The sequence below is a fragment of the Ostrinia nubilalis genome, chromosome 9, assembly GCF_963855985.1.
Source record: "Ostrinia nubilalis chromosome 9, ilOstNubi1.1, whole genome shotgun sequence".
Taxonomy (NCBI): domain Eukaryota; kingdom Metazoa; phylum Arthropoda; class Insecta; order Lepidoptera; family Crambidae; genus Ostrinia; species Ostrinia nubilalis.
Genome location: NC_087096.1, coordinates 3,582,723 through 3,597,904, shown reverse-complemented (window position 1 = coordinate 3,597,904; position 15,182 = coordinate 3,582,723). Strand labels below are relative to the sequence as shown.

At 36.7% G+C, this 15,182-nt stretch overlaps 1 protein-coding gene across 1 annotated transcript in view; it reads left to right on the top strand.

Annotated features, from left to right (window-relative positions):
- Positions 1-594: 594 nt before the first annotated feature.
- LOC135074807 (thrombospondin type-1 domain-containing protein 7A-like) overlaps positions 595-15,182 on the top strand; it is a 104,162-nt gene continuing 89,574 nt past the window's right edge. The window contains exon 1 of the mRNA XM_063969187.1: positions 595-779. The gene's annotated coding sequence lies outside the window, so the exon portion shown is untranslated. The remainder of the gene's footprint in view (positions 780-15,182) is intronic.

The following is a 15,182-nucleotide window of genomic DNA, read 5'->3' as shown; positions in this document are numbered from 1 at the left end:
CTTGCGACAGAGTTCACAGAAGGACAATAGTTTATTTTGTAGGCATTTCATGAAATTTACATTCAGATCTTATCAAAAATTTAGATAGGTACCTATTCTTAAATTGTGTGTAGGTAAATTACATATCCTATCATTCCTATCACCATCTGCCCAAGAATATGTGCGCCAGATTCATGATGATTCATTCGATTCATGATGAGCGAATTCGCTCATGCATCTGAGCCAACAAATTGTAGGGCGGAATATCAAGCATCAAATGGCACTCACCCAAACCAGCCAATTGTTTTTATTGATAAAGTATGGACTGAGAAAAAAAACTGTAGAATCTTTAATTTACCCGTTACGTATGCGTTTCTAAAACATAATCTTAAAATTATTAGCTATAGGTTTTTATTCTCCATTTCTTCTATCGCTCCGTTAAACGTCACTTGAGAATTACTTTCGTGCAACAGCCACGCAAACTTGACGATTAGGTACAGATTTCAGAGAACTTACCCCTCTGCAACAAATCAACTCTTGCAGGTTTCGCGTAGCTTCGCGAGGGCGGCGCGGCGCAGGCAAGCTTGGTCAGTGCCCCTCGCGTCGCGGTCTTGCCACCACGCCTGTGCGAAACTCCTCGGTATTATTCTCTCACCGATTCTACTCTTTTAATATCCATAAAAGTAACGGTCCATTGCTAATTGGTACTTCTGTAATCACCAGTGTCTTGCGCAAAGAATTTGATTGACTTTTCCGAGGAATGTGGAGGTTAGGTTAGGCTGCGGAGGCGTAAATAAAAGGTAAGCTATTTTAATGTCATTCAATTTTATATTTTTATTCGAAATATTTTTGCGGAAAAAGTAATTTTGTATTGTGCACGTATCATTTAAGGATAGGTACTATTACTATTTCAAAGTTTTAACTGAAAAAACATTTATCAAGCAAATATTTCAAGTAAGTTTTAGTCTTCAATACTGAATAAAATCTTTCAGGACTTCAGAGGAATTAAGAACCTATATCCAACTTCGTGGCTTATTATTTTAGAATCATTTTGTATAATAGATAATCTAGATTAATTTGTACTAGGTACAGACTTTTAACGTGCAGTAAAGAAAGGTAATCTTCTAATTTAATTAAGGGAATAAAAAATTTTACTCGACGGCGTTTTATAATAATGAAGTAATTTTATTTAGTAAATTATAAACATCGAAAACATCATGCATGATTTTGCAAATGGCGGATTTCAAGCTGAACAACTTAAATATGTATATGCATCAATATTTAAAACTTTTACTAGATCACTTACTTATTTTGTATTAAAGTAGGTATTGGATGTTTAAAGATTTTAATTTTTACATTGCCAACTTTTATTATAGAGTTGCTGTAAAAAAATAGATGAACTCAAGTAATTTTTTAAAATAGGCAACTTACAAAACTTTAAAACACACAAGTGCTACAAATGAAGCCACATTTAATTACTTTTAACACTTCTTCTTCTTCTTCTTCCTCGTTACCTCACTGATGAGGATCGCGACCACAGATAGTGTTTACTTTTAACTTTTAACACATAAGTGTTTTAAACAGATAAAAAATATTTCTTAACTTATATTTCAGTAATGATTTAAAGTAAAGGACACATTGATGCTTACCTGAAATTATATTACATAGATTCACGCTCAAACTCGTTGGCGGCACGGCTCATTAAGGGCGAATCCAATTACCACGGCTCTCAAGTTTTCCCATCAATTAGCGATCAATGCTTTGTTAGCAGCTGGTGTGAACCACCCTTTACTTTACCGCTTTAAGAGATTGCCAGAAGAAAAAAAGGACGGCGCTCAGCTTGACGCGGTTTTGTTTTTGCACAAACAGAAATAGTGAAGCCCCTTGATTTATTTTTTGGCAAAACGATTTTCAAAATGGCGGTGGATTTATACACTCGTACAAATAAACTAGTCTTGAAGAATACAGACAGCGGAAGTTATAAAAACAATATCAACATCAAAGTAGACAAAATATATCTAAACCGCATAAGATAGACGCTTGAAATTTGGCATACAGGTATCTTAGTAAACTTAAAGCTTAGTTACAACAGGATATTGCAAAATTCCTACGGGAACGGGAGTTAGCGGGAAAAAACATTTGTATGAAAAAATCTAAACCGCGTAAGATAGATGAAGGGGGTAAAACGGGATCCACGCGTACGAAGTCGCGGGCGGCCGCTAGTACAAAATATAATGTTGCGACTTAAAGAGAAAATATTGTAACATTTATTTTTGTACCTTTTATTGGTAATGATATTCAAAAAAGGTCTCAGCCGGCTAAAAATATCATTTCATATACATACTTTCTTACAAAGGAAGCATGTAGGCGGCACCTCAGAAAGCACCCAACATTTTCCAAAGAAAGCGAATTGAAATAAGTAGGTAGTCGAATAATTCACCGATTTATTTTTACGCAACATTAATGGCGTTATTTACTGGCGCCTACAACACTTTAGGCGTGAAACAGGATATTACAATCTCTTAGCGGCCCAATTGTAAAATCGGAACATGTCGGCATGGCCCACGCTTTAATTTCCGGAAGGCCATAGAAGGCGGAATGCTTTCATTCACTGGCCCCGAGCCACAATGGAAGTAGGTGAAGTAGCCTTTTGGGGGGCAAATAATAACTCTGGGGGGTCTGAGACTCAACTAGCAAACTTGTGACAGTTGATAGAGCGCTACCAGTTGTTCTCCTTCTATCTTTTCTGATTAATTTCCATTCACATACAGTTTAAATTTCCGTTGGGTATAACTTACCTTTTGCTGCATACTTTATTATTGCTTGTTAATAAGACCCAACCAATGCGAGTGAAGGCTGAGCTACTCTCGGGAAAACCTTTGGAACCGTAACGAATTTAATTCAAAGAAATATAAGGCAGGCAACTTGGCAGGGGTCTAGGTAAAACTATTAACTAGGTAGTTATTTAAGCCCAATATGAAATCTTTTTAATTCGATTTGCAGGTACGCAAAAGGTACATACATGACTATTAAATTAAAATATTATTAAAAATTTAATCCGACGGAGTGAGTCTACTGACATACTGAGATATTGTCTGAATTCTTCCATTCATTTGTCCCAGCTTTTTCTGAATACTTGACGTTTCTTCCCTGAACGTCCATTCTAACGTGACGTCAAATGAGATTGTGGAAAAGCTATACTCCCCTTGCTCACTTTTCGCCGCTACCTCGTGAGATGAATTAGCAAATTTATTTCTGAGAAGATGGATGTTTTTGAAGCTTTCCTTCAGGAAAGTTCGCACCGTGTTTCCATGAAACGCATTTAATAAGATAAGCTTAGGTACAAGTACTAGCAGATTATCATCCTTTCAGATAATAATATTTTTCGCATGAGATACACGTAAAGCGTAGACTTCTTTTTTTTTAAAATGAAGTCTGATGATAATTCTTCTTTAATAAGACCGCCTTTGTGGAATAATATAGAGTTAATAGACGCCTACGACTCGCTAGCTCTTTTAAATCCTTTCCCATTATAAAAGAGTTTTCATAAAATTCGTAATACATATGTAAAAAGGAACTCAGATTCTTTCGGCCAGAGAGCAATATTTAATTTTATCATCACAGACTTTCACAAAGGCATTTTTACGCACGTCCGCCGCGCAAAGATGGCCGACAAACATTTATTAATGTACGTATGTTTGGGGAACATCTTTAATTGGCTGGCTCCTTTAGATACGGCGAAATACATGCAACATTCATAAGGGTTATTACGCGACACGTCCCTCCCTCAAGCCCTTCTGAGCGCTTCGAATAAACATTGCTAATTGCTGCCGGTAATGAGCGAATTTGAACCGTTTTAATTTGATAAATTTCGAGGTAAATTCGTTTAGCTCTGTATTCTCGCTCACGTTGCCGTCGTAAAATATTTTATGTAGATTCAAGATATCATATTATTCTGTGAATCATTTTATTTCTCTATGTATTTAGGGTCATGCTATTAAATATGGTTGGTTTATTATAACTTGATGGTTGCGCACAGTGGTCCAATCAAGAGGCTAAGTGCGATTCAATTGCCCTGCAAAAATATCTTGATAGCTACACCTACCTAGTATTTCACACCTAGCTACTACTACTCGTAATTACTAGGTGTAGCCATAAACATGTTGCTTTTCGAGAAAGATCTAGAGGACAAATGATGAAATACATGTCACTGGAATAATATCACCTTTTCAGAAAATATATTGTTACGACGTCAGACGTTGTTACTTCAATTAATTTTGACTGAAAGATCGTAATATCGGATAATTTGGTCGTAAATTCGTTAAGAATTGCTACTTCACGAATCTGGCTTTAATTAAGTTATCAATCAACAATATCCCTGCCCGGCTGCCATGTTGAACACAGTTTTCACATCAAATGAAACTTTCGTGGTCGATGTTTGTAATGAAACCACAAATACAAAGTTAAATAATAATAATAATTCTGCTGGCCCATCGTAATATAAACACTTAATTAATCTTATTATAGATCAGGTACTTGGCAATGCCCGTAGCTGATCTTTAATTTTCCAGCTTTTAAGCTGAGGTGGAAAAAGCACAAAATATAAATAATAATAAAGCCGTTTTTATTTCCAACTAGCTTTCCGCCCGCGGCTTCGCCCGCGTGGAATTTTGTCTGTCACAGAAAAACTTTATCGCGCGCGTCCCTGTTTCAAAAACCGGGATAAAAACTATCCTATGTTCTTTCCCGGGACTCAAACTATCTCTATGCCAAATTTCATCAAAATCGGTTGAGAGGTTTAAGCGGGAAAGCGTAACAGACAGACAGACAGACAGAGTTACTTTCGCATTTATAATATTAGTTGGGATCTTCAATAAATTGTTTTTACATGCTAGGGTTTAATATTTAAATTATAAATATAACGTGTAGTAATTACTTTTAAGTGTTTAATGTATAAATTTAGTTTCCCTTCCTTCTACTCGCTATCATTACTCTCTTCAGCGTTATTGATTGGAACCCCTTCTCGGGTAAAGGCCTCCTCCAGCTTCTTCCAAATCTCTCTATCCGTAGCTTTCTCTCTCCATTTACTTCCTGCTATCTTTTCTATATCCTCTATCCATCTCTTTCGAGGGCGCCCTCTTTTCCTTTTTCCTTTCGGTCCCTTCCATATGGTTGACTCTAGTGTCCATCGTTTGTCTGTGTATCTTGCTATATGTCCTGCCCACTGCCACTTTTGTTTTAGGGCATATTGTAAGGCGTCTATAACTTTCGTTTTTCTTCTTATTTTTTCGCTTTTTACTTTATGTATTCTTCTTAATTTCATTACACTTCTCTCCATCGCTTTCTGGCATACTACTAGTTTACTTTTTATTTTATTGTTGTATGTCCACGTTTGGCATCCATATGTAAGAGTAGGCAAGATACAGGTGTCCAGGACAGTTTTCTTTAAATGGAGAGGAAATTTCCCTTTTAAAATTTCCTTTAGGGACCAAAATTTTTTCCAGCTCATGTTAATTCGTCGCTCTACCTCTAGTTCTTCGCTTTTGTCTTCGATGTTGAACACAGTTTTCACATCAAATGAAACTTTCGTGGTCGATGTTTGTAATGAAACCACAAATACAAAGTTAAATAATACGGCTATTTATACGAGTAAACTAGCGCTGGAAATATTTATTATTAAATGAATCAATACGATCCAGGTCAACATACAAATTATTTCAGTAAGTTCTGGACATTACCCTGGTTTTGACTCTACCAGGTTATTATTAGGAATTTTTTTTAGAACTAGAGCAGGCATTTACCTTTTGCATCTAGACTAGCTGTTCATACACGTGAAAATGATTTTCCAGTCACACGTCTAGTCATACAAACCTTACATGCACATGGGACTAAGTAGAGCGATCAAGCTTTGTAATTAATATAAATACTTACTGCGTTTTGAAGATGCTCTTTCAAACCACAGATGGAAATTCTATAAAAAATATATATTTGGAATTTACTGGATAAGGTCTTAACACATTGTAGGTATTTTGTAAGTGGTACTAGTTTGTACTAAGTAATGTAGATAAAGATAACCATGCTTATGCGTGTAAATGTGTCTATAATTTATGTAGCTAATAAAAATAGCGATCAGCACTTCACCGAGGTTTTCCTTCAGGTAAAATGTATTCCCCTCTTTAAGGGAGAGCCAAGATAAGTGGAGTTGTAGCATTATTTAAGAGGCTAATGTGCCTGCAACAGCTGGAGGGCCGGCATCCATTAGGGTTGAGTGACTTGGGTGTACCTTCTGATCAGCCGTGTCAGTAGATAGGTACATGACTTCAGAAATACCTACTTACAAGTCAAAATAAATTATGTGGTGGATATCTAAAAAATAGTATTGATTGAATTAATAAAAACTTGCACAATCAAGTGGTTACGTTTCGTAGTCGGAGAATAAGGATGTGATACCTAGGTATACATAAAAATCACTTTCTTCAGTCTTCAGGGTGATCAGGATATCTAACTTTAGTAGTGGACTCACGAGCTGGAGCTTTTCTAAGATATTACTCACTTTATTTGATCGTTTCATCTTCAAACTCCTTACCATTTCAGTGTTTCAGTCAGTTGGTAGCATATTCAATTTCCTTGCTTTATTAAATGTTACTTCTCAGTATTTTGGATTAAGCTTTCGCCTACATTTACATTTGAGCGCGATGACAAATTACACAGCACAATCCTATCTGGATATACGCCAGTGAATGAATCACAGCATCTATGGCTATACCTCCGTTGGTGGAGATACGCCATCCATTACCAGTGATGCATTTTTTATGACTTGACGAGTCTATATTTGTTTTTGGTCACTACAACGCACACACGTATACTCGTATGTATGATGTATATTCCATTGCAGGAGAATACATATTTAATGGGGATTTGGGGATCCGTGTTATAAGTCCTCCGTCTGATCTTGTATCCCTAATTAAAAATTCATTGCTTTTGCATATTAATATGCAAGGATTTTCTTCGGTGGGCTGTATGAAAAACAAATATTTTGTATAGAATTATGGTTGATCAAATGATTACGTAATGAGGTTTTGTTAACTTAAAACCAAACTGGATACCAAAGGTACAAAAAGGCATCAAAGCATTAAGAATCTAATCCGTTTCTTTGTGAAGATACTTGAGTAAGAAAGGTACAGTACTCTACGTCTTATACTACGTCTATAATCGAAATGAATGCAGCTGTATACTAGTAGGTACAGTTCCGTTAAACGAAATAAGATTGAACCGCTTTTGTGTGGTAAACATTCACTGCATTCCCGTAGTTTCTCCCCGAATCAATGCGGGCCAACGCACTACAGTCGGAATCGACGTGAGTGCATACGAAGTGAACGAGCCTGAGAGAAGAGCTCTCGACGTGGAGCGCCGACGCTCAGAGGGACTGCCTTTTCAGCCCTCGCCAGGCCCTCCTGGGCTTTTCATTCCGACTTGTTCAGGCCCTTGACCTGAACGAATTAAGAATTCAGTAATGAGAACACTGAACGAAGTGCCTACTTCAATAATTAAAAGCGAACTTGGTTTGTTTTCGGTATTGTTTATTCGGAATGTACCTATTAATTATATTTGCGAGCAGTTGCGAAGCGGAAAGTTACGAATTCGGGGAAATTTTTGGCTATAACATTAATTTTATTATTATGTACTGAGGGAAATGACTCGTATTAATTTATCAAACATGTACCTACTTAATTTATCAAACATGTGTCAAGCTTGAAAATATTAGTTTGTGCAGCAGACATTGCCTGTTTTTTTCCAACAATTACCATGAGAATAATCAACCGTAATCTGAATAATTTAATTCTGAAATACTTAATACCCTTAAATTGTTAATCTCAAGGGCAGAAAAAAGAAACATCACTGGTAAAGATGGCTGGTTCCCGTGCCAATGACCTGAGTAAAGATTCTACACATAGCGAAGCGTTCGGACTAAGGTCAATAAATTACTGGTACGTTGTCTGTGCCGGCTATAAGTCTTGCCGTAACATTTTTCTTTATTTTCTTCGCCATACTTTTTACATGAACCGAAAATCTTTAGAGTTAGTAGGTAAGTGTAAAAGCTCAAATGCAAAATTGCTTTTTCTGTTTTTCGTTTAACGTTTTCATGTCCAATTCATTACATGTTTGACACCTGAAATAAAGGAAGATTGAGTTTCATTAAAAGCCTTAAGGGAAACGAAACTCAAGAAAGTTTATATGAGGAGGTTTCATCAGTAGTCTAGCTTCTGCATCAACAGACTTCATAATTACGAGTATAAACAATACAACATTGCTAAAAGCCCACTAATTGCAACTATGGAAGATAAAACACAATAAAAATCAAACCGAGAGGTGTTATTATCTTGACTGGGACAGTCCAAGAGAGAAAGAGGTCGATTAATCGCATTAAAACGTTGTCGCACGACAAAATCGCTGTGTGTAAACTCCCTTAGTTGGCAACCCCGTAATTGAGTTACGGCCGCTCCTAACGGTCTATTTCTGGCGGGATCGACAAAGGTTATTAAAAAGCAGTTTTCCAAACGTAACGTCGTTTTCTTCCCTTTGTTCGAGGTCGGAGGTTTCCTTTTGTTTCGTCTGCAATATGGACGGCTATGTCGATGAATGATGAATTTTTAAGGGTCTTGTATCAAAATGCTAAAACATGTATTTTGATAGAAATCGTTTTATACTGTGATACTAAAAAATGAATTTTTTACTCATTTAACCACTGACATTAGTTGTCTTTAATTTATTTTATTTACATTTGTGACAATCTTATATTGAAATAACTGACGCCTGCTTTCTGCAGGTATTGAGATTTTAGCTTGAGCGTGCCTATTTTCTACTTTTCATATTCAGTTCATCAATCAAAACAGTTTGGAAATACAAAAAATCTTTCATGGTACGAGTAATATAAAAAAGTGGATTCAAACTAACTCGACGAATTTATATTCACAAGTTTATCCTGCTCCAATACTAAACAATAAATAAAAACTTACCAGACACGGCGTGAGCAAGACGCATCGACTCATCCGTCTCCATCGGCACCTTACTTTTCCAGGTTATTGATCTCCTGCAATACGCTTCAGGGAAACCGATACTGCTTTTTATTTTAAAAGTTCTTTAGTCTAATCCAAAAGCAGTAGCAATAAAGACTAAGTTTTAAAACGCTGTATTTTCTTCCTTAAATAAGTTGTTATTTTCTTCATGGAACTCAGGAGTTGAAAAATTTATATTCATTCATTCACAAAACAATTTTCTTTTTATCTCCATGCTTTTATCTCATATTACATTAAAAAGTGTGTGTATTTCTATTTTGTGTTAAGACCACGTTCTGGAAAACTTTTACTAGAAAACATGAATCACTGAAAATAAAGAAGTAACAATACTAACAATATTGCAAAGAATAAGGACGTGCTGACCTCGTATCTCATTTGTGTCAAAAGAATATAAGTCATCTACAGCAAATTAAGCTTAAAATATCAACAAAATAAAATCAATCAGCAGCTCATTTCGGTGCCGGTACCCAGTCGATTACCCACGCACTCCGCACACATGAGACTGCAGCGAGAGGGCCCTCGCCACTGAGTGCCCTTGTTCCATGCCATTTACGACCCTTGCGGCGAGTGCACCTGATGCGTTTTTGTCGTTTGTGGTGGTCGCATTCGTTTACGAAGAAGAAAGCAATTTGATTCAGCCGGGCAAATCGTGTAAAGTATCACTACCTACAAGTAAGTAGTTGACTTCACTAATTAATTAGGTAAAGTATACGGTATTTTATCTCATGGTGTGATTTTAATGCAAACTTAATCGATCCACGTTTGTCAAACTCTATCGACTGTAGTATACGAAACCAAATTTTCGATGGCAACTCAGTGTAGACGTATTGGAGGTAATCGAACCTAATCCTTATATTGTACTTTTTTAAACATGTACGCTTTACATTTAGTAGAGCAATCAGCACCTGTGGCGAATCGATTTCGAAGGCAATAAAAATCAATCTTTTTTTGCCATAAATCTTAAGTATCTGATGATTCAACTACTGACACAGAATTAAACCTATTATCTAATCTGCACAGTGGCCCATAAGAAAAGTGCTGACACTTGAGTTTCATCCATAATACATTTATTACGAAATGTTATCGAGGCTGGTCATTTCAACCCTTGTCAGAAATTGTCGAGATCGCTGCTAACGGCGATATCCACGTCAGACGGCAGTCGAGCGACCTGTCGGGCGACGTGTCATGTCGTACGATACGTCGGGCGACGTGTCGTACGATCGTGAGTAACGTAATAGCTATTTGGAATGTGCAGCGCGCTGTGAATAGTGGTATCGCTGGTATTGGACGTTCGAGTGGCGACATGTGATGCGAATGCTCGGAAATGTTTTCCGTGCGAGCAGATAGAAGCTTTTGTAAGGAAGTAAAAAATGTTACTCCTTAATGCATAGAGGTTACGAAATTCGGAAGAAGGTAGGTACTAAGTTAAATATTTGAATACAAGTTTTTCAGGACACTGAAACTACATTAGTATTCTGAAACAATAGCTCAAACCTGATTCATACCCATGCAACATGACTCATACTTGAATTTCAATATTTAGATTAACTATAAATGTTCGCGCAAGTAGTAGGTAGGTGCTGGTAGGTACGTTCAATTACTTTACATAAAAAAGAACGTTATAGAAACAGTTGAAAATCCCATCAAAAACAATACTTGTCAAAAAAACCAAGTCTCGCAACTCAGTTGTTCTACGGTAAAAAGTTGTGAGATCCATGTAATACCAAGTCCAGGCCAGGAAATCTTTAACGTTTTACATAAATTATTGACTTGGCCATCGCACTAAATAATTTAATTTACACGTGTTTTCATGCGATGGCCAAGTCAATAATTTATGTAAAACGTTAAAGATTTCCTGGCCTGGACTTGGTATTACATGGATCTCACAACTTTTTACCGTAGAACAACTGAGTTGCGAGACTTGGTTTTTTTGACAAGTATTGTTTTTGATGGGATCTCATTTCTTTTTGTATTTTATGTTTTATGTTGTAGATAGCAGTTATGTATCTAGAAAACTGGACCGAAATTGAAAAATTTTACTGGACTTGGCGGTTGCACTACCGTGCCCTCAAATATTTTAGTTTTTCCTTGATTCATACACCAAACACTACTTATATTCCAAATTTGAAGCTTCTAGGTCTGCTAGAAGTGCCTTAGAGTTTTGATGATCGGTGAGTCAGTGAGTGACAAAATTAAGAAACTTTGACCCGTTATAATTCTTAAACTACTGGTTCAAATTGAATGAAATTTGAAATATGCCGTGTCTTTACAATGCCTGCATGGTTACTGAAAATTCAGTCTTCTAGTTTTATCCACAACGAAGTTACAGGGGGTCGAAAATGGCCTGAATTGCTTCGAGAAAAGGATGGTACGGCCGTGCCGCTTTTTTGCTCGACTTGGTGGGGGCACTGCCGTGCCCCCAGATAAGCACCTAGGGGTATTAAAAAGTAAATAAAATCCTAACAGTATATTTTGTATAAAGTCTTTGATATTTGCTTCCGCCAATAACTGCAAAAGCTAAAGGGAATGATGCCCTGACACTAATCTGCTACGAGCAGTAAATGCACAGTACGGGCTGTCAAATTAAACTGGTGGAGTTGTTGCGACTAGCGTTGTAAATAAAGCTGGGATTACTAAACGCTGTTATACACTAACCCCCTTACTAATAAAACTTACACGCTCGTTGAATAGTGTTTTAAAGTGACGTTTAATATGGAAAGGTCATTTTAAAACAGTGTTCAACAACTGTGTAACTTTTTAGTAGTAAGGGGGTAATAATTTAATGTTTAGGGTAAATACAATCTGTGCGTTTGATCAATACAAAAAAGTAAGCGATGCGAATAATGATCAAGTTGTTCTCTCAGTGATTCTGCCAAGTGTAATTAAGAAGCTTAAATGTGCTACGAGAGCTGTTGAAGTGCAAATCAAATATACGTTCAAAAGAAGGATTTTTATATTATAAGCCTATTTATTTGGTGCCTACCAAAGGTGTTTTTGCTGCGTAAGCTGGTATAGCACATGCTTAGAATACCATGAGAATTCGTGGTCTCCATGATTTTCTCCAAAATGGCGGTCTTGGTGCAAAACACTCCATCAAACATTTGAATTGACTATTTATAAACATGATACAAAAGCGGTTTTATTCATTTCCAATATTAATGATAAACTGTAAAAGCCGGGGTGCTGACGTGACGTTGAGCCGCGCTACGGAAGTACGGACGATTTGCACGCGCTGTCTACTCCGGAGTTAGGACGGGTGAGTTTCGGGACGTGTGAATTCGAATAAATATACCCCATATTTATTTCCGTTGGATGCTCCGGATGAAATGGACGGCTTTCTATTCAAATTGTGTTCTGTACTAAAACGGAATGAAATGGAATAAATGGTGGAAGCTGTACTAATTGACAGCTTAACTAGGTATGGTTGAACTATCTGAATGTGTGATAGAAGCGCGAGCTATTTATTACAGTTGTTAACAGGCAATTAGATCCAGTTAAAAATCAGTAGTAGAGGGTCTTTATTTTATCTTCAAGACATTATGTTTAGAAACTACTTACTATTCATATGAAATCTGAAATCATTACTTAGCAAAAGGCGACTGTTGTTTTGTAGAGATTAAGTATTTGTAAGTGAAGAAAACAATTGCATCTGCAGCAGTAAACTTACTACATCTCCCAATTGTTATCGCACTCGGAGAAACTGATGGAGATGGCTTAAGCCACGATCAACTCGCCACTGCCAATAACTGGCAAAAGCCGGCTCTGCAGGAGTGACGTGACGTTAAGCCTCGCACTGGGGGCGCTCGCGGCTGTCAACTGGTACGTGTGACATTCGGGCTCGCTGAAACGTAACGAAGCGCTTTAAAGTCTATTCGATTGGGGATATGTCAACGAACCGTTGTTTTATTGCATTGCGTTGATTGGCTAGTAAAATAACGAAGTGGTAGAATTATTTGTTGTGGTGTGTAAAGTAACGGATTCTTCTGTTTCATACACCAACTGAAAACATGTTTGCGGTAGATAGAATAGCGGTAAATCAGAGAAGTTATTTGATCTAAATGCTATAAGTATACTCATGACGCTAAAGAGCAACCACTGGACACAAAATTATGAAACATAAGTTAATATCGTTTCTGTGTTGATTCTTAACTGCAAGCAAGATTGAACGAACGGATTTAATGTAAATGTGTCCCCGATTTATTTATTTAAATTATATCTTGCGACCATTAATCTTGTTTCAAAGTGTAATCTTTAATCCACTCTCCATACATGCCTTTCCTCTTCGCTCCCAGCGAGTTCCATCCATCACATGCCAAATCCAGCCCGAAATATGCTCATGACCCTCCCTTAAGGCGATTAGAGTCCTCAATCCGCGTCAAATGGGCATTTTGTAAAGCCTACTCCTCTTTTACTGCTGGACAGAAATAGTTGAAAAAAATATATGTTATACAACAGTTCAAGGACTACATTTGTGACGTTTGAATTTTTGCTACGTCTCTTTGTTTTGGATTAAAAAAATAAATACGGGACATCGATTTTTTACTTAAATTCCCTACTCCTCCAAAACGGCTATGTTAATTTAAAAGATTTTTGCACGAATAGATTAAGAATTCTTTAATCTTTAAATGACACGTTGCGTTTTTCAATCGAACATTACTTTCATTCATAAATTTTACTTTTGATAAATTCCGAACGTTTTGCTGTTGAGGGGGCCTTCGCGGGGTGCGGGCGGCAGTCGGCCGCTGGCCTTCAGACGGGTAGGTTGTGTCACTCGCTGCAAAGTGACATTAGCGATCAAAATGAATTTTTTCTTTGGCTGAGTTGCACCACCTGACGTGACCTAACTTTGACCGTAGCTTTGGCGATAACCGGTGTTTTTTTATATGGAGTGTGACAGATTTTTGACTATTGTCAAATTTAAAATAAGATGGTGCAACCTAGTCTTTGTTTGACAATAGTTTTTATGTCAGAGTTGTTCATAGAGCACGTTCAGTCAGACGATACGATTGAATTAAGGCATGATCGGACGCTATTATCTACCTAAATAGAATCTATTAGTGTAAAAAATCGACTCCAAAAAAAAACGGCACTAGATAAGTAAAAGTTGAAAATATATTCCGTTATTTATTTACTAGGCCTTTGCAATCAGTATCCAAATTAGGAGCGAGTCAGAATCAGTAACTTAATCGATTTACGTGAAGAAAACAATTTATATTTTTCATACTTAGGCTCGGCGCAAATGGGCCATTTAGAATTAGATTTTCAATATGTATCTTCGCGAAAATACCACAGTTAAAAAAAATAAGATAAAGTGGTATTGATAAATTGTTCTATAGAGCTTATTAAAAAATGTGGATACTGATTACAAATGCCCGTATATAATGATTGATATTTTCGGAGTCGGTGACAGCCTACCTTTTGGTGATTCGTTTTGGAGTTGGTTTTAATTTTTGGTGAAAATTAATTTATTTCATGCCTTTAGTAGACTATAGGTACTCAATAGACCTTGTTGTTGCCACTAAAGGTGCATAGGTACACAGTACATTGATACCATATTTTTCATGTTAAGTGCAAATAAACTTCCCTAAATTACCTAACCATGAAACGTACCTATAGGCTATAATAATTAAAAAGTTTCGTCGATAAAAACTGAAATCCTCTTATAAGATGATTAATTTTGCGAGCATGTCATGAAACTAAAATTATTAGCATACAAAAACTTGTTTTAAAAAAAAGGTTTTTTCTTTTAATTTATTTTTTTATTTATGATGCGGAATTTGCTGCGGCGTAGTAGCAAAGATTTTTCGTTATGTTCGTTCGTTCGTTCGTTCGTTTCAGCCAAATGACGTCCACTGCTGGACAAAGGCCTCCCCCAAGGTTTTCCACAATGAACGGTCCTGCGCTGCCCGCATGTAGCTCGTAATAATTTCGAAGAATAGGGATGTTTCCTGGGTAAAGCAAGAGTTTGAATTAGTCCTTCGGTCAACTTACCAAAAAAATACTTTAAATGTATTTTTCACTTTTTTAAACTTATGAAAATTTAAAGAGATAGGCGTTCTTAAAATTGTTGCGATTTGTGACGTCCCGCGGAATTTCATCGCATCATAACTTCGTAATTACTTGTTT